Here is a 25739-nt window from a genome sequence, read left to right on the forward strand (position 1 = left end):
TACACGGTAATCTTAAAGAGACTGTTTATATGCATCAGCCTATTGGGTTTAAGGATCCAAAGCATCCACATCATGTCTGTCTCTTGAAGAAATCGTTGTACGGACTTAAGTAAACTCCCCGTGCATGGTTCCAACGCTTTGCAGACTATGTCTCCACTATTGGTTTTTCACATAGCCGATCTGATCACTCTCTCTTTATTTATTGTCGAGGTTCTGACATTGCTTACATTCTGCTATATGTTGATGATATTATTCTCACAACTTCCTCAGATGCTCTCAGAAAATCCATCATGTCTCTGCTTAGTGCCGAATTTGCTATGGAGGATTTGGGCCCTCTAAGCTATTTTCTGGGTATCGCTGTTACCCGGACTTCACACGGCATGTTTCTCTCTCAGAAAAATTATGCAGCAGATATTATAAAGCGTGCGGGCATGACTGCCTGTAAGCCAAGTCAGACACCGGTCGACACCAAAGCCAAACTTAGTGCCACGGCCGGGCCTCCTTGCGATGATCCCACCCAATATCGTAAGTTGGTCGGCGCGTTGCAGTACCTTACATTCACAAGACCAGACATCTCCTATGCGGTTCAACAAGTTTGCCTTCACATGCATGATCCAAAGGTTGCACATATGCATGCTCTTAAACGCATAGTCCGATACATTCAAGGTACTATTGAGTTTGGTCTCCATCTGTACAAATCCTCCATTGCCTCTCTTGTTTCTTATAAGATGCAGATTGGGGCGGTTGTCCAGACACTCGCCGATCCACATCAGGTTATTGTGTCTTCCTTGGCGATAATCTCCTCTCATGGTCATCCAAACGGCAACCTACTATGTCTAAGTCGAGTGCGGAGGCCGAATACCGTGGCATCGCTAATGTCGTCTCTGAGTCCTGTTGGCTTCGCAACCTTCTTTTGGAGCTCTGTTGTCCCATCCGGACAACTACATTGGTTTATTGTGATAATGTTAGTGCCATATACCTATCAGGTAATCCAGTTCAGGACCAACGCACTAAACATATTGAGATGGACATACATTTCGTACGTGAGAAAGTTGCCCGTAGAGAAGTTCGTGTTCTTCACGTCCCGTCCCGTTACCAGATAGCAGATATCTTCACTAAAGGTCTTCCGCGCGTGCTCTTTGATGATTTCAGGGACAGTCTAAGCGTACGACAACCTCCCGCTTTGACTGCGGGGGTGTGATAGACTATGTAATAGTCTATGTAAATATTGTAAATATTCTCTTCCTTATGTATCGTAATTAGGTCCTATAATTTAGCCTAGTATCAATCTGATAGGGAGATACCTACTTTGTATATAATGACTTTCATACATCAATACAAATCACGGATTGATTTCCTACAAGAACAATTGCAAATATAATAAACAGCCTCCATACAATAATGTAAATAAATTCAAATTAGTTATTGTGACGGTATAAATACATCTAATGTAGTTTAAACCAATTATAACAGTTACTTATCGTTTTATCATAGCAATTAGTTCTTATTGAACAGACAATATATATATAATATTAAAAAAATTAAGAAAAATAATGTGTGAATATATAGCAGGATTAATCTTGAACATTATGGCCAAGGAATAATAATGGTAGACTATTCTCATAATGTGCATAGGTTACAATGGTTACAACTCTAAACTAACGATAGAATTAATTCCGAAGGAATGAACTTAGAACATATTTTGGGTAATGAGTTTGGACAATTTTTTGTAGGCTCAAATATAGAAGTGGTTTTTGCTAAATCGAATTTGGATTAGGTCTCACATATATATTCTTTTTAATCCAATGGGACACTTCCTTTTAAGATACACTTCTTGTTTTCTAACCATGAGGTCCCTTAATAATTATAGCTCTTTATTTTTTTCCAATATTATCATTAGTAGAAGTTATATTAAATCTGAACTTACAAAAGCTATGTGTCAGCAAATAAGATAATATTAATAATCACTGGAGCAAAATGTAATGGAGTAGAGCCTCTCCTCTTAGTTTAAACGATCGTGCTTACTACTGACGACAACTAATAATATGCTTAGGATCAAATAAGTTGAACTTAGATTATCATGGGGGGTATGAAATATACTTTGTTAACTTGGCCAATTTATTCTTGGCCCTCCCCGTATTGTCACGTCTTTTTTATTATTTTAATACCACCGGTATATATATACTATGAACACTTAATTGGTTAAACAAATTGGGCAAAGGGTCAAGTATACCCCTCTAGTTTATTTTATTGGTTAAATATATTCTTCGTTAGCCAAAGTATCTAAATATACCCCTCTATTAGCCAAAGTTGTTAAATATACTCCTACATGAATGGAAATGTTCAAATTAAATGAAATTAACCATTTAACTTAAAAAGAACCATGCCCCATAATTTTAACCCGACCCGACCCACAAATCATGTCCGAAATTGGCAACTTATCTCTGCTTTATTCTTTAAATCTTTCTAAAAACAAAGTTTGTGTATGAGATTCCCTCTACTGTTACAAAATACCTTATGGAAAGCCATTTCTTGATTTTCCTCAGAGCTTATTCTCTGGAAATAGAGGTTTATGTAGGAAACCTCTTCCTCCCTGTAAATCTTGAGCTTCAATTATTTGTTGCTCCACATAATTTTCTAGAAACAATTTAATACAGATGATCAAATTGCTAATGCAAATCTCCGCTTCAACACTCACTTCCAGTGCTAATGCAACTCTTTGCTACCTAATCACTATATAAATTTGTCAGGTACCCTGTTATAAATGGTGAGTAAACCAGCTATAAGCCTATAACAAGTTTAATTACACTGGTGGTGCAAATAAATTTTACATTGTTAGTAGATGTGTATGTAAATTTGGCGAAAATCAAAACACATGTCCATTGCACCTCACATTATATAAGAACACAAGGACTAAAAGTAACAGTAGAGGGAACTCAAGATTTGTAACAGTAGAGGGAATCTCAGACACAAACTTATTTTTAGAAAGGTTTAAAGAATATAGCCGAGATAAGCTACCAATCTCGGGCATGATTTGTGGGTTGGGTTGGGTGGGTCGGGTCGGGTTAAAATTATGGGGCATGATTTTCTTAACTTGAATGGTTAATTTCATCTGATTTGGACATTTTCATCCACGTAGGGGTATATTTAATAACTTTGATTAACAGAGCAGTATATTTAGATACTTTGGCTAACGGAGGATATATTTAATCAATAAAGTAAATTAGAGGAGTATATTTGACCCTTTGCCCAAATAAATTTTATGATTGATTGTTTACCACTGTGTGTGATTTGTCGCCCATCAGAATTGTGTTTAATTTAATTCTATAAAGCGGCATGATTTCAAGTAAAGGTTTGGACTATTATATTTACGTGGCAAAAGAAGAAATCTTGAATTTTCTTTGTTGTGAAGAAAACCTTTAATTTGTAGTCTTGTATTGCCAATAAATTGTCTTTTATATTAGGTCAAAGTCATAAGCGGCCTTAAACTTATCGTGAGATTCCTCATAACCACCTAAACTGACGTTTGTTCGAATTGAACACCTTAACCCCTCTGAATTTGTACAATTTAGATATCTTTTTTACAATCAGCAAAAAATATAAAATGTCTGTATTACAATCGCGGTGACGTGGCAAAATGACCAATTAAATAACGACATGTGGCAGATTAGTCCAAAATATTATTAAAAAAAGAATTGAGTTAAAAATAAATTAAAAAAAAAAACTAAATCCTAAACCTAAGCTAACCTAACCAGCAGCCACCCACCCAGACCCTTCCCCTGCTATCCCTTCGGAAAACAATCACCCACCACCATCCTCTCTTTTTTGTTTCTTCTTACCATAAATCAGCAAATGGCTGAATCAGATTCAAAAAAAAAGAAAAAGAGAGAAAACTCTAATGGTGACAGCATTTCAGTGGAGAAACAATCGACAAGGCGGCGGCGTTTATGGCAGAGGTGGTGGTTGTCATTCAAAAGAGGAGGAAGAAATGGGCGAGATGGCGGCGATAATTCAAAAAAGACATTTCAAGAAAGGAAAAAAAAAACTTATTTTAATTAACCCAAACAACCTCCGCCCCCTCTTCTCCTCCATAGAACCCTACCCCCCTTCCATCAGCGCCGGCGCCAGTGCAACTCCCACCAATTGCCAACCCCATTTCACCTTCTTCCCATCCCATTTCCCACAGTTACGAGGAGCAAGAACGAACTTTCAACGAAAAAAAATAATTAATTCGTATCAATCTTGCCTGAAAAAATGAAGCTTCGCCGGATTATTTTTTTTGAGATCTATTGCAGTGGAATGATTGGGGAGGAAGGAGGAAGTCGACTGTCTTCCTCTTTTTTCTTTTAGTTAATTGTTTTTTTATTATTATTATTTAGGTTATATTAGCTATTAATTAGGTGTATAAGCTGGGGGGGGGGGGGGGGAAATTGGAGTTGTTTTACGCACTTAAAGAGTGTGAAGAACACGTTTATTGCCATGTCAGCAAAGGTGTCTAAATGGTACGAATTCGGAGGGGTTAAGGTGTTCAATCGGAACAAGCGTCAGTTTAGATGGTTATGAGGAATCTCAGGACAAGTTTAGGGGCGCTTATGACTTTTGTCTTTATATTATTCAAACTTGAACTTTCGGCCTTGGTTCATATATATTTACCATTTGGAAAACAAGTTGTTTTTTAGGGTTGAATAAGTATTTAAAGTCGATAGTAAAAACAAATCATTGCATAGGTAGATACAGTATTATAGTACAGGGTCCATCGGAACCAGTGGCGAATTCAGGATTTTCACTCAGGGAGGTCGAACAAAAATAACAAAAGCTAAATATTAAAAATAATGTTGTCAGCAAGGATCGAGCCTAGGATACTAGAGACAATTTTGAACACCCTAACCCACTAGAGCTAACCTTTTGCATTTATTTAGGATGTTCAAAAGTTAATAAATGTATATAAACACAGAAATCTACCCTATATATGCACTATAATTTTTTGCGGAGGATGCACCCACGTAGATCCGCCCCTGATCGGAACCCAATATTCTTAATGTGGAGTATAGATTCATGTATAAATTTTATTAAAATTACAAATATAATATGTCCAAACCCATAATTTATAATTATAATAGGTTCAATTCTAAAAATCTTAAAATTTGAACCCGTACACTTTGGTCTGAACTACTATGTTTTTTGGTTTTTTCTGACACAATTCTTTTTAAGATATTCATTTAGCATTTGGGCGTTCGGTATGGAGGAAAATATTTTTCAGAAAATGTTTTCTAATTTTTCTTGATCAAACTTTTAAAAAAACATTTTTGCTATGAAAACAAATTCCTTGAAAATGAGAAAAATGACTTCCTTAGTGAAAGTAGAGAAAAAAAGTTTTATCACTCTCCAACACGAGTCATCACCGGGTCATCCCCACCACTCCTCACCCCTACCTCTCACCTTCACCTCCCTTAGTATTTATCTTTGATTATATACAAATATTTTTAGAATCCTATTTTTGCTTGTGTAAATAAAAATCCTATTATTTGCTTGGTAAACATTTTCCAAGAAAATGTTTTTGATAAAAAAAAATCGTACCGAACACAATCTTGAAGTAAAAAATTCGCATTCAAAGATGTTCGTCTTTTCATATAAAAAGAAAACAGAAAACAAATGCAAAAATAATTTTGCTAAAAAGCAGATGCTCAAAATTTGTGTCCAAAACACAAAAGTACAAAACTTAAAAATGGACAAAACATATTTGTTTTTTTAATCGAAACCAACTAAAAATTTGCTCACCAGATACGTTTCTCACATTTCTTTTTCTTTTCTTCTTCTTCTGATGACACGATTAGTTTTTTATTCCTAAAAATGATTATAAAGAATTGATTTCTTCTTAATACTAGTCGTTAAATCGTACAAGTTGGTTGCATGTGAGGTGATTCCAAATGTTGTGGCGCCCCTCCATCGCGAGTGGTCACGTGTGGGCCTTCTTACCTCTTACCTAATGATGATGACTCTTTGTACCCATTGGAATATAATGACATGGGATCTGAAATTTCCTTACCCAATTCAACAACTCTCATATTCATGTTAATGTTGAAAATCAAAGTAATTCATCTATTAGGCGTTTGGACATGTGATTTGAAATTATGAGATGAAATCAACGTTTGAACATACATTTCTTCTCATGGTTTTAAATCTCAAATCATCCAAAAAGACATGATTTGAGGGTTTCAAACTATGATTTCAAAAATTTTAAATATAGAATTTGACCCATAAGTTTATATTTTGTAAAAGAGACCCATAAGTTGGTAGATATTTTTAACAATTACTCCCACCAACCATTTACCAACCTCATTAACATCCACCATCATTTATTTATGTCTATCAAACTCGTTACTATTCATATTAAATTTTCATTTTATTGAACTAAAGTTTGATCAATTGATGTTGTATTTTTTAGAAAGACCTTCTAGTAAGTGTATTAATTTTGTTATGAACTATGACTTACTCATTTGGTAAGATTGTATAAGAATTGAGAATGTTTTGATAGTTTTCACATTAATGCCATAAGAGTTTATAACCCCAGCTATATAGAAAAGGAAAAGAAAGACATAATTAAAGATTAATTAAATAAGAAAATGCAAACTCTACGAAGAAATTCTTCCAATCCTACCCAAAGTAGCTAAAGTTACTCTTTCAAGCTTCAAATATATAAAGATAACTAAGAAAATGACCTATACTCGTCCAAGAACTATGACACAAACACCCCTACGCCCAATTACGTGGCCACGTAGCCTATCTAAAAGGGTCAAAAATATCCCTCTACTTTGTTTTAATGGCTAAAAATATCCTCCATTAATATTTTGGGTCAATTATGCCCCTGCCATTATGAAAGTTAACAAATACATCCTTCATTTGACGAAAATCCCCAAATTAATTCAAATAACCCGATTTCATAAAAATAACTCACTCCCCTATTTTACCCACCCGACCCACCTCCTAAAATAACTCATTCTTCCTTCTCTCTCATATTTCTCCTCCTCCGGCAAACTCCATCTCTGACCAACCACTTCTTCCATTCCCTTCCCCCTTTCTCGAATTTATATCCCGTTTCAGAAATTTTAGCAAAGTAGCCATCTCTGGCGAAATTTTTGATGGTTTTATGATTTGAATTGGCTTTTTATATTGAAATACATACACACGAACTCATCCTTTGTCATCATCCGTGTACACCTTTTCAGGTAATCAACTGTTGATAGCTGCAGGTGTACATATGGTGCCTTCGAATTAAATTTATCTGATTTCGGTCAACTCCTCTTTTGGATTTGTGTTTGATGATCAACCTCAAGCCTCTGTTACATCGAGAATATTTATATTAAGAATGGTTTATTGATTTCGTGGTTCGCCGGAGATGGCCGCTTAAAATTTATGAAGCGGGATATAAAATCAAGAAAAGGGGAGTGAATGGAAGAAGTGGTTGGTCGGAGATGGAGTTTGTCGGAGGAGGAGAAAATATGGGAGAGAAGGAAGAATGAGTTATTTTAGGAGGTGGGTGTCACGACCCAAACCGATGGGCCATAACTAGTGCCCGACCTGGGCACCCATATACGACCCACTAGATATAATCAGACTGAAATTGAAAACAATGTGGCACTCTGTAAAAAACATGTTGTGAACTCATCATATCATACATCGGAAAGAACCTGTCTCCTGAGAAGTCACAGTGAACCAAAACATAACAAATATGCAAGCCGACAAGGCTGCCACTATACACGGGGACGTCCAAGATGATCAACATCGATATAGCTGACCACACCGTATATACACAACCCACATATGTTTACAGACCTCTAAGAGTTTAACAAGTCTACGTCAAAAGGGTCTATACCAAAATAACTCAAGCTCCGGAACAATGGAGCTCTCCAAGCAGCAGCGCAGAAGTCCTAAGCCGGAGCATCACCAAACTGAGTGTTTGTACCTGCGGGCATGAAACGCAGCCCCCGAAGAAAAGGGGTTAGTACGGAAAATGTACTGAGTATGTAAGGCATGAAGTACAATAATGAAGATCATGTCTGAGTAGAAGATGAGATGAGACAAGTATGATAATCAAGGATACCAATGCATCTGTGCCTTATGAGATGAGAGTCATGCATATATATAACATACCATACCTGGCCGTCTAGTGAGGGACTCAGTGAAATCATCATATATATACCGTACCCGGCCCTCTAGTGAGGGACTCGGTGAAATCATCATATATATACCGTACCCGGCCCTCTAGTGAGGGACTCGGTGAAATAATCATATATATATACCGTACCCGGCCCTCTAGTGAGGGACTCGGTGAAATAATCATATATATATACCGTACCCGGCCCTCTAGTGATGGACTCGGTGAAATCATCATATATATACCGTACCCGGCCCTCTAGTGAGAGACTCGGTGAAATAATCATATATATACCGTACCCGGCCCTCTAGTGAGGGACTCGATGAAATAATCATATATATACAGTATTCGGCCCTCTAGTGAGGGACTCAGTGAAATAATCATATATATACACCATACCCGACCCTCTAGTGAGGGACTCGGTGAACAATGCAATGAAACTGTGCACGAATACGTACGCGGCCCGGGACTCGGTGAATGATATATTAGCGGTATGCACAAGTAGAATATCATGAGCAACCATATGCAAACTAAATCATCATCTGAGACTCAACAAAATAATCAGAATGAACCAACACTTGAGAATCAAAGACAACTATCATGTCAAGTACCATTGAGAATTGGAATTCATTGGAGTCATGTATGTTCGTCGTTCGCTCACTTTATGTAACTCATGCCAAAGAGAAGGAAGGGATAATTTTACATACACTTTAGAGCCTTTAGAAGTAGAGTCATCATCAATGAATAAAATTGAGAAAATCTAGAAGTAGCTCCACATTCTCATATTCGCTTTGAAATCATAACTTGAGTTCTTAAAACACAAAATCATCATTATCATTGTGACCATCATAAAATCATTCATATCCTAGACATCATGAGAAGCTTTAAGAACCATGGACTTTTGTCTTTTGAAGACAAGAAGGTTACGGAAACATTTATGAAATCATACCATAGGAATCATGCCTTTGAAAGAAAAGGACGAGCCTTAACATACCTTTTTGGTCGCCTTAACTCTAACTATTCAACGCTTGGCCTCCCAAGCTCGTAAATCTATATTCAAGAAAATTTATACTATTGTTAGACTCATCTTCATAGGCCTGTCTTAAGCCCTCAAACTAACTCTTTCTAGAATCTGCTAAAATTTCGACAGCATCTCCCCTGTTTATATGCCTAGCCCGAAATTATAATTCAACAACCAACAACAACAACGACAACAACAACGACAATCACATCATTTCCAACACCAATATGTACCATAAAACATCCCACACGATGTTTCCCAATTTCCACAACCAACCAACTCGCTATACAATTATTTAACGACTTTATCTCCGTAAATGAACCAAAATTAACATTAATAATAGGAGATTCATACCTTATTCTTGTTAAAACAGAGATATCTTCAATATCTACCTTGAATCCACTGCAAAACCATACTAGAATCACATCCATGCGTTTATCCGAGCTTCGATTAATACTCCTTGCTTGAAAATGGCTCACTTTGTGATCCCTCCTCTCTCTCTCTTAAATTTTCTGGAAATTTCTGGGAAATCTGGTGAAAAAAGGCGGTTCCTACCCTTTTTATAAGGGTCAAATTCGGGTCGGGGTACTGTAGCATTGTACTGTAGCAAGTCGGGTACTGTAGCGGTACTGTAGCACGCGTTTCCGCTCTGTCAGCTGAACTTGTAACGTCCATAATGCCCTACTCCGATGTCCTATCGATGAGCGGTTTGTTGCGTTGGAAACTAAACTCGACGAAATTCATGTTAGGCTTTTGTTTCACTTCAAAACACTTCATATGCTAAGAGATATTTGTCCCTCAAGTTGGACCAAAATTTTCACACAAGACATTACCCATCCTTTCTCCAAAATCGTACTACTTAATTTTTTCCACTCATTTCCTTATAAAACCTTCCGGTATATCTTATATACATCCTTCACTTATTAAATATACTTAATAATGCTTGCTCCGTATATTCCAAAGTGGTTTTACTTAACCCTAACTCAACGTACTTATGTTTCAAATTTGATAAGTATTCTTCGAAGATACGGGGTGTAATAGTGGGTCGGGGCGGGTAAAATAGGGGAGTGGGTTATTTTTGTGAAATCAGGTTATTTGAATCAATTTGGGATTTTTTATCAAATGAAGGTTATATTTGTTAACTTTCCTAATGGCAGGGGCATAAATGACCGAAAATTGCATCGGAGGATATTTTTAGCTATTAAAACAAAGTAGAGTGATATTTTTTACCCTTTTCCCTTTTTTAAAAACTCCTCCAAAATTCTCTCCTCATTCTCCTTAGTTGAGTGGGTGAAGCTATGTGTCACGACCCAACCGGAGGGCCATGACGGGCACCCGGAGCTAACCCGCCGAGCACCTCTCATCGTATATTCACATTCATGTCTGGGTGAGCCACATGGCTTATCAACAACTCTATGCCTCAATAATCCCATTTCCAACGGCTAAAACACTTTTTATATCAATATTGACAACTACGCCCATATACATATACACAAGCCGACGAGGCTGACAAAATAATATATCAAAATATGAGCCGACAAGGCAAAAATACATCTACTATACATGACTATCTACGAGCCTCTAAGAAGAGTATGAAGCATCATCATAACGACGGGACAGGGCCCCGCCATGCCCATATGTATATACACAAAAGAATATTACCAACAGCTGCGGCTCCGAATCAAATTGAGCTCCTCTATGCAGTCTCTGAACAAGCAGTCTATGGGTCAAGTCTATCTCCTTGTCCACCTGCGGGCATGACGCAGTGTCCACAAATAAAAGGACGTCAGTACGATTAATGTACTGAGTATGTAAAGCATAATCAATAACATAATGGAAGCATGAGAAATAACATAAGATAGAAAAGTCATGGGATAAGAGAGCCATTTATACCTCTAGCGACGTTCATCATATTTACTTACCCTCTTTCTAATAGGAAACTTCCATTTCATACATTTATACATATAGTAGTATCATACCCGACCATAGAGGTTCGGTGTCTTACGTACCCGACCATAACAAAGTTCGGTGTTATACGTACTTGGCGCTACCAAGGCTCAGTGTTATCAATACCCAACTGCAGTGGTGTGCGCGCAATAGATATCATACCCGGCCATATAAGCTGGGTGTTCTTAATAGTCATACTTATATATATATATATATAATTAGAACAACTAAGCATAAGTAGTTGGTTTCATATTAAGAAAATTTTAAACGATTATTTTTACTACTGTACTATTAGTGGAAATGCGTTTGATCAAGAATTAGGTAAAAAATTATTTAATAAACTACCAGGAGCCTTACGAAGAGAAATAGAAGATAGATGGAATAAGAGAGACGGAGTAGTGCAAAATCCTAATCTAAAATGGTCTATAGGATATAGAATACAACATATAATAGATATACTACAAGAGAAATGCACCCATATACAAATACAAAAACAGCTAAAACAAAATGAAATGAATTTTTGTAAAAGCGTAGTTTACACTACACAAAGCTATGATAAAGACAATTACAAAAAGAAAAAGCATAAAAAATACAGAACACATTATAATAGAAATTATCCTCAATATAATAGAAAGAAATATTATCTTAGAAAATCAGCAGCCAGAAAACCTTATTGAGACAGAAATAGGCATGTAAGAAAATATCGAACAGAAAGGAATTATAAAAATAAATTAGAATGCTTTACTTGTGGAAGTGTAGAACACTTAGCAAATACATGTCCAAAAAGAATAAATAATAAGACAAGTTAATTGAAGATTTTCAAGAAACGTTAATAAATGTAGACGAATATATGTCAGACACAGAGAGTATATATTCTATAGTAAGTGTAGACACTGAAGAAAAAATCAAAACAGACTCGTCAGACTCAGAAGTAGAAGAATTAATCAATGAAATAGGATTAGAAAATCTAGACTTAGAAGCAATAGATAATTTAGCAAATATAGTGGAAGACTGTAACCATGAGTTCGAACAAAATAAGGGATTGGATAGTAATGCATGTTTCTTTTGTAAATGGTATCCTAGTAGAGACAAAAGAGCTAAATGTAAAAATTGTTATATAGAAGGATGTACAATGTGTATAGAAAAAGAATTTAAGACAAAAATAAATAAAGAGGAAACTCATAAGAAAATTGAAGATCCTACTATTAATCTAAGAATAATAACATTAGAAACAAGAATAAATGAATTAGAAACTAGATTATGTAACCTAGAAAAAGGAAAACAAAAAGAAGTAGATAGTGAAGACGAAGAAATAAGATTATCAAATATACAACCAATAATTAAACCATTAAGAACAATACCAGAAGATTCTCAAGTAGAATTAATGAGTATAGAAGACCATAAAGCATTAGTATGTAATGAAGATAAAAAATTAGGAACAATAAAAATACTTGCAAGAATTAAAATAGATGATTATGAGATAGAAACATTAGCATTAGTAGATTCACGGTGCACAAAGTGCATAATAAACAAAAGTATCATCAACATCATCATCGTCATCGTCATTTTCATTACACCCTTCCTTAGAAGATCAACTATCATAGGATGGGACCAATAGTGTCATGGAAATATCAAGAACTGTGAGCTTTAATGATTCTAGGAAATGAAGTCATTATGACAGACGTTATGGAATTCATGTGAAGGTATACGACAATGGGAACATGCCTTAAAAAGAAGGGTTAGCCTTACATACCTCTTTGTCTTCTCAACTATCTAACGTTCACCGCCAAGGCTTGAGAAATCTACATTTAAAAGGATTCATACCATGGTTAAGTCTTAAAGACACTATTGAATTCAACTAGAGCAACTCATGAACTAACAAAAATTGGGCAGCATTTCCCCTATTTAATCAACTTCCACCATATAGCAAAACAACTCCCAAACAACCATAAGAACATCCACAATATCATAATCAAGTAGTCATATTCCGTTAAGTCTCAAAACTCATTCTCACATTCAACTTACATCAACAACTTCACTTCCACCCTTTGCACAATTTTATACAACACTTTCTTGTCATCATTAATACCCTTCATAGCAAGATTATATCTATAGCATACTAAGAATCATGACTCAAGTTAGTTTACTACTCCAAAATATCCTAAAATCTACATTTAGGCCTCATCTTCTACTTACTCCTTTCACCCAAGTTATTCAACAACTAATCATTCTTGATAACTTGGAATAAGCATGAAAACTAACCTTTTATCTCAAAGGAATGAGCTTTGGAGAAAGTTATCAACTTGTATGAAAACCCTAACTTCAATACCCAAGAAATTCTTGAAGTCTACTAACCCTAGCAAGTCTTCCAACACATGGGTATCTTGATTCTTGCCTCTTGATCTTTGATTTCTCTTGAGTTTGAGTGGAATATATGTATGGAAGGGTTCTAGAGCTCTCAAGGGTTTGTGGAGAATGTGGGAAATGAAAAATATGAGCTTGGGTCATATATATATATATATATATATATATATATATATATATATATATATATATATATATATATATATATATAAAGGGAAAAAATCTGGAAAAAGTTACCCGACTTGGTTATACGGACACTTATGCGGTCCATATAACTTTATACGGTCCGTATAAATGACCGTATAATCCCATCAGGGATTGCCCTTCTTTGTAATGTTATACGGACCGTATAAGTGGTCGTATAACCCATATTTTCCAAACTCACTCTCGTTGATTCGTTTGACCTCTAATCCTTGTGGAACCTTCTTGGCACTTATATAACACTTCATTAACCATACAATAGGCCTTATAGCAGGCCCTCGAGACATTACTAAATAAATATTAGCTCGATTATAGTGAAAACCTTTCCAAACATGACTTATACTTCACTTCCTTCAACGAACTTAGTTTCACTTATTCGTATAACTTCAAAATCTTGTGGTACGCACTTAAGGCTATCAAATACTCTCCTTAATCTTTTAGGACTTCATGTTCATCTTAAGCTCGCATTAGTCAATTCACAACGCAATAACGCAAAACTTCTGAGATGTAACACTATGTGATCCAGCCACTTGACTCACTCAGATTTTGCCTCTTGCTCTTTGTCACGCCCCAAATCTGAAGAGGCGTGGTCGGCACTCGGTGCCACACTCGGCCCGAGCGTACCACTCTGTAACTGTAACTCTAGAGGGGTAATCCTCAACTTAGGCCGACGAGGCCTACCTGCAAATAGACAATACCAACAAGGTCGATAAGGCCGCATTTTGAACCATCTGTAAATACTAACTATCATATCTGAAAGGCGCACACACACAAGCACATATGCATAACTGTGCAGGTCGCTATCAACGTTTACAAACGGTACTAGAAAAATGAACTTATGCCAAAGGCCGACAAGGTAGCTACACTGACATACATAACATACAGGATACGTCTACAAGCCTCTAAAGTCTAATGACTGTACTATGGTCGGGACAGGGCCCCGATATACCCATCATCTATATATACACAAAACACTGAAATGGGTAACTCCAAATGACATGGAGCTTACCACACTAGCTTTTACTCGGCAATATACTGAGGCGGTCTCTCCAGCTGCCTATCTGAACCTGCGGGCATGAACAAAACGTCCCCAGGCAAAGGGACGTCAGTACGAAACAATGCCCTGAGTATGTAAAGCTACTGAAACTGATACTGAAGTGAAGTATAAGATAACTGAACGTAAACTAAAGAATCAATAAAGTATTAATTATTGTTGGTCCATTAATCGCACAAATAGGGTATGAATTTATTATTAAAAGTAGCACAAGTTGACAAAACGCCAACTTATCAACTACCCAAACTCAAGAAAATCAAGCATGAGTATGGATTTATGAGAGCAATTAGATACTCAAGTCAATTCAATTAAGCTTAATCACAATCGAGTTACAACCTAATCTAAGTACAAAACTCACGACTTTGTTTGGTACCAACAATTATCAAAAACATATGAACCGTTGTAATTTTTCTAAAGATCCATTTTAATTTAAGTTTCAAAACACCAAATCAATCAAAGTAGACAATCAGGTTCCAAAACACCAAATCAATCAAAGTAACAACAAAATCTATCAAAGTAAACAATCCAAGTCATAACATTAAAGCTTCACAATTTGCCTCTTCTTCAGATAGCGACTTTCTTTTGTTTATTCATTTCAATTGAGAAAAGAAACACATGGGATGTCAAAATAGTAAGAATTAACACTCTCTCTCACGCGGAAGTTCAAGTGCTCAAAAGTGGTATCATAGACTTGCCCTTTGTGTAAAGTGAAACTAATGTAGATGTATACAGTTCAAATCCAGTTAGGACTTGCAGAATGAAATGTAGGCTTTTGGTTAGATGTACGATATCAATACGGATAATGAGTGACTACAACCTTCCTGCACTGCAATTTCACACTTCAATTTTTTTTTCTTTTCAACTTCTGGCCTGTTTTTATCTGTCTCGGTGATGGATGAACTAATGCGGTTTATACAAGGGGAGGTGTCATGTCATATGCTATTTTCAAATAACAATGTATTTATTGATGAGACACATAACAAATTTAACAATAGGATAGAGGTTTGGAGATAAATGTTGGAGTATAAAGGGTTCAGGTTAAACAAGACTAAGGCGTAACCAGAGTGCAAACTCAGTGACGTAATTCACGAGGCAGAGGCAGAAGTGAGGATTGATACCAAGTCATCTTTAAGAGAGAAAGTTTCAGGTATTTTGGGTCAATAATGCAAGACAACGATGAGATTGACGATGATGTTATACATCATATTGGAGCGGGGTGGATGAAATGGAGGCTCATATTCGGTACTTTGTTTGATAAGAATGTGCCACCACGACTTAAAGGTAAGTTTTATAAAATGGTTGTTAGACCAACTATGTTGCATGAGGCGGAGTGTTGGTCGGCCAAGAACTTGCACGTCCAGAAGATTGATAAATTGGTATTTTATCAACTTATCTCTTCTTTAAACTTAAATTTTTTTTATGTCCAATTGATAAAATAGTGCATTTAATGTCGTTTACTCTCATTTTATAGGGTTTATGTGATTTAGAAGTTATCGAGAAGAAACCAAGTGAAAAACAAGTCAAAAAGAGGCCAAATTGAAGAAATGATAAAAATGGCTAGAAGTGCAAAAATAGGACAGATTTGTAAATCTGAAAATATGGGGCTGTTTTGGACTTAGTTTGATTGGAAAAAATGGGAAATTATAAAAGCAAGGTTTGGGGTAAATTACTTGCATCTTTGGCCATATTTTCAAGCCTTGGAAGCTAGGGTTCTTCAACCAACACTTTGGAAGAGAAGATTGAAGCACTTTAATGAGCAAACTCTTAAACCTTTCTTCAATTCCTTGTTATGTATTGCATATTTAAGTGTGTTGTATTTCATTCTCTCACTTGAATCCTTATTATGAAAATATTCATTATAAAGTGTTGAATTAAATCTCTTGTTTTGCTTATGTATTGAACAATTTTTATTGCTAATGAAGTGGGTCTTTGTTTCTTTAATTAATCTTGATCTTTAATGCTTCTTAAGGGATTATCTAGACTCACCCATTTACTTCGATTTGAGCTCGGAAGAGGAAAATTGAGGTTGAGAAAGATTAATTAACAAGAATTTGGGGCTTTGAGCCTCATCTAATAACTTGAGCTAGGAATACGATAGTTAACTTGGGGTTAAATTGATTGTGCCTAATATCACACTCTAAGGCTTGAAAAAGCTTAGAGTAAAATTCATTGATTTGGTTGGAAGACTTTCAATGAGATTTTAGAAATTATTATCTATTAACATAAACTTGCTCTTGGTTGTAAAATCGTGAAATACTTTGGACTGTTACTAGAGTGTAAATTTCCTTGTTTCCATGCTTGTGACCATTAATCATTTTACATGCTTTCTTGGTTAGTTTACATTTTCGCAATAGTTGTAATTTTCTCAAAATCAAAATATATCAAGTGTTTGGCTTAGTGTAGAAAGTGAAAATTTCTTACTTGCTTGATTGCCTTTACATTGTTCTCTGTGGGATTCGACCCCGACTCATAGTTGAGTAATTATATTGCATACGACCGTGTACACTTTCTCTTTGAGGAGTGGATTTGGACGTTGTCAAAGATGAAAGTAGCGGATATGATTAGACGGGACATGACACAACTGCAGTTTATCGAGGACATGACTCTAGATTTGATGTTATGGAAGCCGAGGATTAGGGTAGAAGGTTAATAGGTAGTCGAGCGTTGTCTAGATTTCATTATCAGTACTATTCTTTAGTACGCACCTATTATCTTATTTTTCAATTTTATTATTACATGTTGTTTCCTTTACTTTAGTCATCGTATTATTTGTTGTTACTCTTGTTATTTTTCTCCAATATGTTTTGACATGGTTTCTTCTCTATGTATTTTCTTTTCATACTTGATTTGATATGCTTTACTTGAGCCGATGGTCTATCGAAAACAACCTCTCTATCTTCACAAGATAGGGATAATGCTGCGTATGTACCACCCTGTCCAGTCCCCATTTGTGAATTACACTAGGCAAATTGAGAAATGAGTTGTAAAGCGGAATCATGTGATAAAGATTTGAACTTTGCTGCTTTTATTGATTATCTCCTAACTTGATCTCTTTATTTGTCAATGAACTTGTTAATTTGATATATTTGAACATAAATGCTTATATTGTTGATTATCTTCATATACTTGCTTCCGTCATTGCTATTTGTTTCATATCTCTATATTAAATATACATCGGTAAGACCGATTTTTAAGTAAATCTCAACCCCACCTTGTTGGGAGCGGTCAATAAGATTTATTAGGTACACGTTAATTTTTCTACTCATACTACACTTGTTGTACTTATGTGCAGGTTTGAATCATAGTTCTTGCATAGTGCATGAGCAAGTTTCAGCGTAGCAGATGCAGCCTTATGGCGAGCCACCTATTTGTCCTTCGCAATGGCGACAGAGTCTATCTTATTGTGTTATGTCTTTTCCTAAGTCAAACTTTGTATCATTTGTATCTCCATACCTAGTTTGCTCATTGTTACGATCAGTTTTTAAACATGTAAAAAAATGTTCCATAGCTTGATTTTAAATATATAATAGACTCGTCACCTAATTATTTGGGAATCAGGAACCCATTTTGAAAAGGTTTTAACTTATTTATTTACAAAATTTGGGTGAGTCTTTGCTCTCAAACTTTGGCACAAACTTGTCCCATTTCTTTACTTCTTGTTTGTCTTTTTCTTTGCGACGCTCATAAGCAAGCGGTCCTTGATTTCTGCTTGAGGGCATTCTTAACTCCATATCTTGAGCATGTATAGCTAATTCTTCAAATGACTTGGGTTTGATGCCTTGTAGGATACGACAAAGTCCCCATTGCATTTACTGGATGCACATTTCTTTCCAGAAACTTGACGAAGTCTATCTTTGCATTTGGACCTTGCATTCCTCTATCGATTGATGAAATCAAGGACATGGTCATCCTTCAATTGATGCGTATTTGTGAGTTCAACCATACTCACAGTATGCCTTGTGTTATAGAAGCAGTCGAGAAATTCGTTATTCAAGTTGCTCCTAGCTATCAATGAAATCAACTTCGAAATCTGTATACCAGTCAAAGACATTTCTTTGTAAGGACCGTTCAAACTACTTAACAAGATATTCTCTGTAGGTTCAACATTATTGCAAGTTTCGACAAAGTATACTACATATTGCTTCAGATTTTCTTTACCATTAAATTGTTAAAATATTGGAGGTTGATAACCACAAGCATATTCAAGCCATCAATTCTTGAAGGATATGGTTGGACATATGTAAGGAAGACTTGAAAACAACATCATACTTGTTTTAATGGTCCTCATAATGAACTTCTTCAATTGATGAATAGGAATTAATCATTCAGAGGATAGTTGCAATTTTTAGCAACATGCAATTACTTCCTAAATGAGTCTTCTTTATCTTATGCCTCGGGAAGCTTTCCAGGTGCATGACTTGAATCTTCCTCCAGCATGCTTTTAACTCTGTTTGTCAACTTAACAATTTTGATTATCCTGATCTTGCATATATTTTGTTAAGACTTCAATTGCTTTCGTCAAGCTTGCGAGTTATTCTTCAGAAATTGAGTGTTAGTCACCATTGCTTGGATAACCGTCATAGATGACGAAGAAAAACAACCCTCAAATTGAACTTCGAGTGGAGCATGTTACATGGAGTGATTGGGGAAGATATGGTGATAAGCATCATCTTCATTTTGTATGATATGATTCTTGTAACTATACGGGCTGAGTTGAGCCAATGTCTTTTCAACTATTTCAGCAATACTCTCTCATTCTTTCAATTTATTCAGACAGGATCTTTCCCTTGGAGGATTGAAGCTCAAAGACAAGAACTGATGCAGATAACATCTGAAATGCTTGTTGTCCTAATAAGTTTTGCTTTGTTTCTAGTGATGGGTCGCAAACTTCTCATAATAGCAGCTAGTACATTTTCCACCTCATAGGAAAATTTGGAATTAGTAGCTGTAACAACAGTGAATTTAGAGTTGGACTTTTTAGATGTCATTTTAGTATTCTTGAAATTTGATTATTAACGTGAAGAGATGAGAGATAGAGACTGTCCTACTAAGCGTACCAAAAATTCATTAACAATACATTTCGCGGAAAGAAAAATAATAATCAAGACAAGAAAATTGAGTAACAAATGTAGTATTTGATTTAACGTATAATGAGTGTTAAAATCTCTACTATAATTCTCTGATTCTTTCCAATAATAATATAAAATATGTTGAACTTCAATTTTATTCGAGGGCTTGAACAACTTGATCTTGAATCTTCGTCTTGGACTTGGATATGGATTATTCTCCACAAAAAAATTATTTGGTTGCCACGAATAATGAATATAGATTCCACAAACAAGTAATTTGATCTTGAATGCCTCAGTTGATTTGCCTTCGTTCTTGAACTTGATTGTTTGTGTTACATCCCGTATTTTGAACGTCGGATTATTTGTAAGATGGGGTCGGGCCCACACGTCAAGATTTTTTTTGGAACATGTGACAAGTCATATGAATCACATATGTGAAGTTAAACACAACTCAAGAAGGACCCTTGGGCCAAATCAAAGTGGAAGCCCTCCAAACGAATATTTTTAAGAAAACGTTTTCGGGTGATCTGACTTCTAGGGGCAAAAACGGTATTATAAGTTTGGAATTTGGAAAAATACCAAGAAATAGAAGTCGTAGATAATTGAATTAGCTTTCCAACCATAGGTCGTGGGTTCCCAGGTGACGTCGGTACAAGGAGATATGGACGTTTTAAGGTCGAAAGGTCAGTGGGCTAGGCTCAACTCGGGACCAACCGGGTTGGCCCAAAAAAAAATGAAGAGAAAAATTAGGCCCAAAAGAGGGGTGGCCGGCCATACAATGGCCCACGCCCATGGATTCTAATTAATTTCCATGTGATAATTAAATAAAAGGGGTCATTTAGTTGTCTTGAAACATATAGAAGTTTCAAGAACATTAGAAGAGGAGAAAAACAAAAAAATGAAGAGCAAAGGAGACATGGCATACGGCCATGCTCTCCAATTTTTGTCCCTTTGAAATCTTCTCCCAAAAATTATTTTCTAGTGGTATTCCTACTAATTCAAGGGTCCTTTACAACTTGGTGTAATTATTTTGAAAGAAAGAGCACTTGTTTCTTCAAGTTGACAACTTGGTCAAGTGAAGAAGATTGTAGAAAAAGGTAAGAATTAATTCCTTTTTATTATGTTATGAAGGTTGGTTTATGTTGTAGTATGTAGAAATGAGTAGAATTTATGGAAATATGGAAGTTTACAAAGTGGGTTTGCATGTGTACATGTGTATGTAAGGTTGTATGAATAAGATGAGTTGAATTTTATGTTGTATTCTAGTTGTAGTTGTGGTGGACCTTATATTGGAAATGGAAGAAAATGGTTCAAGTTGGCATGGAAAATTATTGGAAATAGTTATAGGAAATTATGTGATTTTATTGAAGTTTTTATGTAATTATGGAAGTGGAGTTTTAAATGTGAATTATTATGTTAGTTGGTGAATTTGGAAGGATAATAGTCCATATTGGCATGAAAGATTGGTTTTTAAGTGGTTATGAGAAGTTTTGTGATTTTATGGTAGATTTATGTAATTATGAAAATGAAATTGTTAAGGTGCAAATTATGATTATGGTTGATGAAATTGGAAGATGGAAATATGTTATGAATATGTAGATTGAAGATTAGAAGTTTTGGATGGATTATGGTTTTGGTGGAAAGATTGTATATTTTGTATATCTTGTGAATATTTTGTAGAAATGATATGAAATGCTTCCGAATTATATTGTAATGATCTTGATTAGTAATGGATGTAAAAACATTGAGATTGGTTTGGAAATGTGAAGTTGGAATGAAAGCTATTGCATTATGTTGGAAAGAAGACTAGTTGTGTTATATTGTGTTTTGTAGTCATGGTTGTTGTCATTGTGTTGATAGTTTGGCCGGGTTGAATTCCCGGATTGTTGTTGATAAAAAAATTGGCTAAGTTGAATTTTGGGGATGGTGTATTTATAGGGGAGATGCTGCCCAAATTTTTGTAGACAAGTATTGGTTAAGATTGAAATCTTAAAGCCTTACAATTAACATTTGGTAATTGTGACCAAATTGTAGATTTGGCGAACTTGAAACTTGATTTTGGAGACGTGTATGAAGCGGAAAAGGTATGTAAGGCTTCACCCTTCCTTTTATGGCATGTCTTAGACGTAATAAGTTGGATACAAGCCTCGGGGACAATTCTATTCTCCGGAATCCGCACCCAAAGTTTCCCCTTTTTCATTCAGTAGAATTGAATTAAATATTGTATGAAATGTTGAAAAATTGCCTAAACATCTAGAACTTGCACAAATAGGACCCGACTACCCTAAAACCCTCACAAGTAACGCCATGACATGTAACATATGCAAATCGTATACGCTACCTCATTCGGCTCGAGGTGGGCCCGTTGCTCCCGGATTTTTCCTTATAGTTCTATTTGACTTACTTGAGGTTGAATCCAAAGGAAACCTTTGATCCTGATTCCGTTACCAAATGACAAGTACTATAATTACTCTAACGAGAATATTTCTATGACGATAATGATAACGACGATGTTAGAAAAGAGAATATGCCTATGACAAATACGACCAGAATGATTCCATGACTAAGATTTTTAAACTAAGGATTCAATGTGAACATGAGGGCGATAAACTAGTTCTTGAACCTTATTTCTATTTCTTAGCTATGACACTATTTTCTAAGGATTTCAAGTCCTATGAATTAACGTCTATGATGCCCATGATTTCGTTCTATGTTTACTTTTAATACTATTTTCCGTTGATAGTCTCACCTTAAAATACTCATCCCTTCAAGGTGAAACAAAGCGATCACGATTATTCCATAATGTCAATCGGAGGTCATCGACCTTACGTCACTCCGATGGATATATGATTTCCTTTGGGCTCTCCTGCATGTTTATATGACACATGTATATGAGATATATATATATATATATATATATATATATATATATATATATATATATATATATATATATATATATATATATATATATATATATATATAAGATATGTATATGAACCTGGGATGGGGGGAAGGGATACATGGGGGAATGGGAAGGGAAACATGTTTCATTGCCACCTGGTCAGCTGGCTTATCATCCCGGACGCGGGATATATGGGCGAGCCGACGTATTTCGGCGCTATGTGGGCGAGCCGACATTGTTCGGTGCTATGATATGACATGATATGCTATGATATGACACGACATGATATGTCATGATATGCTATGACATGACACGATATGATATGATACGATACGATACGATATGATAAGACATGATATGATATAAGTTCTATTTTCTATGTCTATGAAAAAGAAATATTTTTACAAAAGGAAAGACAAGCATGCATGGTACTCGCCCTCAGCGGCACTCATATGTACAGGTCACTCTTTTATCCTATGATATGTTCTACGTTTCCATGCAGTTATTATTCATACGCATATTTCTTACTATGTTACTATTTATGCCTTACATACTCAGTACATTACTCGTACTGACCCCTCTTCTTCGGGGGCTGCGTTCATGCCGCGCAGGTACACCCAAAGGATGCGAAGTTAGCATAGAAGATGTTCCAGCGGAGTTGGTAGGCTCCATTTGTCCTGGAGTGCTGCCAAGTCAGAGTATATGTACTATGACGCTATGTTCGAGGTTAGAGACTTTGCAGACAGAGTCGTGGGTATAGAGTGTCAGCTTTGTAGATGGCTTCGCCAGTCGATATGTTATTATATTTCATGTCACGGGTCCCACATGATGATAGACTTTACTTATAAAAAAAAAAAATTGGAGAGCTTGCTGTGTATTTGTTTCTTAATTGATTCACAAGTTTATATGTGTAATAAGAGTCAGCGGGTTCGCTCGGCTCCGAATATGGGGTCGGGTGCCCATCACACCCTAGTAGGATCGGGGTGTGACAGTTTGAGTGCTTGAACTTGTAGAGAAATCTGCGGCCTTTGATGCACGAGCTCTTTTCATGCTTCTTGTTCTTATTTATGATGTCTTTTATGAGTTATGAGGACCAGCATCTATAGTTGTAGGGAGTGGTGTAGCTGTGTGATTTGATTGAATCTGAACTGACCAATCACATTCATTAGTGATAAGCTCCAATTTGATTGACTAAAACACACCATCTACTCACTTGGCATGATTTCATTAACTAATTTATTTGACTTGAATTGTCACATCATTTGATATATAGCATGGGCCTGGATTTAAGATAGTTAATAACTATTGGACCGTGAGCTAATAAAATGGGTTCATCATTTGTAGTCCAATTAAAAAATGGACTAACCTATTGCATTTAAAGTTAAATAATTAATCCAATTATATTAGGAAAATTTTCATAAATAGCACTATCCTAATAACAAATTATGACGATATTACTGAGTTTTCAAAACATAGCAACAACTTTGTTTTTTCAAATTACATCATGCACTAGCAAGCACAATACATACATACAATAATACATGCATGCATACATACACCAGCCGTCATACATACATACATACAATACACATCAATACATTCACTGGCCGTCAAAGATAAATACATACATACATACAGTAAAAATCTTCTATAAAATGAAAATTAAGCTATTTTTTTGTAATAATTTAAAGGTATTGCTAAAACGAGTCGTTAGCAGGTTTAAGTCATTATTTCACATAATTTTTCATTATATTTGCCACAACATTTATTTGGACTATTGATGAAAGATGAAGAAGATCAAGAAATCCAAGAAAATAATGATGAAAGATGAAGAAGATCAAGAAATCCAAGAAAATCAAGAAACGCAAGACTAAAATTCAAGAAAAAGAAAAGTTCAAGAAGCACAAGTTTGAAGATTATTTCCATTCTTGTTTCTTGAATTCTTTTCTAAATAGGTTTCTTGTTTCTTGATTTATATTATAGTAGGATATAATTTCCTATCATTAGTAGGATATTTATCCTAGTTCTAGTAGGATTCTAGTTTTCTTTATTCTTTTCCTTATAGAATAGGGATTTTACTTTCCTTGTTTTTAGCTATTTCCTTTCTAGAGTAGAATAGAGATTTGTAGTCATAAAAGAAGAGACTCTAGGCCTATATAAAGGGTTCTCATGACTTGTAAATATAGAATTCACGTTTTTAGCACAAACCTAAATTTTGCAATAGAGTTATTTTCTCTATTTCTTGTTCTTTATCCTTGTTTTGGTTCCAAACAAGGTGGTGATAGTCTTTATCTTGTTTTCAGTTGCGTGTGGTGTTTCTTTATCACGTAAGTTGATTTCAAGTGGTGACTTAGGAACTTTATTTGTTCTTGATCATTCAAGAATGCGTTTCTTGATTAAAATTCGTTTTAGTTCATACCCAGAACCTTAATTTTCTTTCTATCGTTCTGTCTTCAATACTTACTTGATATGAATGATTCAATAATTATTTTTATAGTTCAAATCATCATCTTTCACATAGTTTTTGAATCACTTTAATCTTACGCCTATACCTTGAGATATGTCAGTTTCTTGAATTCTGCCCATCAATCGCTTCAAGAACAAGATCCTGATCGATTGGTTCTTTGTTAACTCGAAGAATCACATCAACTATTGTCTTGAATTTGATATAATCCACATTATTTTATAAATTTAAATTCAATAAAATTTAAATATGAAAACGATACATGGAAAATTTTCGAACTCACTAAAAAAATATGGAGCTTTACTAATATTATCATTTATGTAAGAAAATTAGATGATGTAATATATATAAATTTTAAAAATGAGAATGTTCATACTTGAGTTAAACCATGAGGAAAATCTAACACAAAAATCACAAAATTTAATTTGTTATACACATGTTAAATTTCTTTCCCAAGTATACATAGGGGTTGTAATTGAAAAATAACCGTTGGCAAAGGGGCAATTTGGGCTGAATAAAGCGAGTTGCACTGAAACAGCAATTGTCTGAATTACCCCTG

At 35.3% G+C, this 25739-nt stretch overlaps 1 long non-coding RNA gene across 1 annotated transcript; it reads left to right on the forward strand.

Moving 5' to 3' along the window:
* Window positions 1-20727: 20727 nt before the first annotated feature.
* Window positions 20728-23743, forward strand: LOC132619053 (uncharacterized). The gene is made up of 3 exons (XR_009574487.1): window positions 20728-20908; window positions 21846-21895; window positions 23328-23743. It is a non-coding gene; the product is annotated as an uncharacterized LOC132619053 (long non-coding RNA).
* The last annotated feature ends 1996 nt before the right edge of the window (window positions 23744-25739 follow it).

The sequence above is a fragment of the Lycium barbarum genome, chromosome 11, assembly GCF_019175385.1.
Source record: "Lycium barbarum isolate Lr01 chromosome 11, ASM1917538v2, whole genome shotgun sequence".
Lineage (NCBI taxonomy): Eukaryota > Viridiplantae > Streptophyta > Magnoliopsida > Solanales > Solanaceae > Lycium > Lycium barbarum.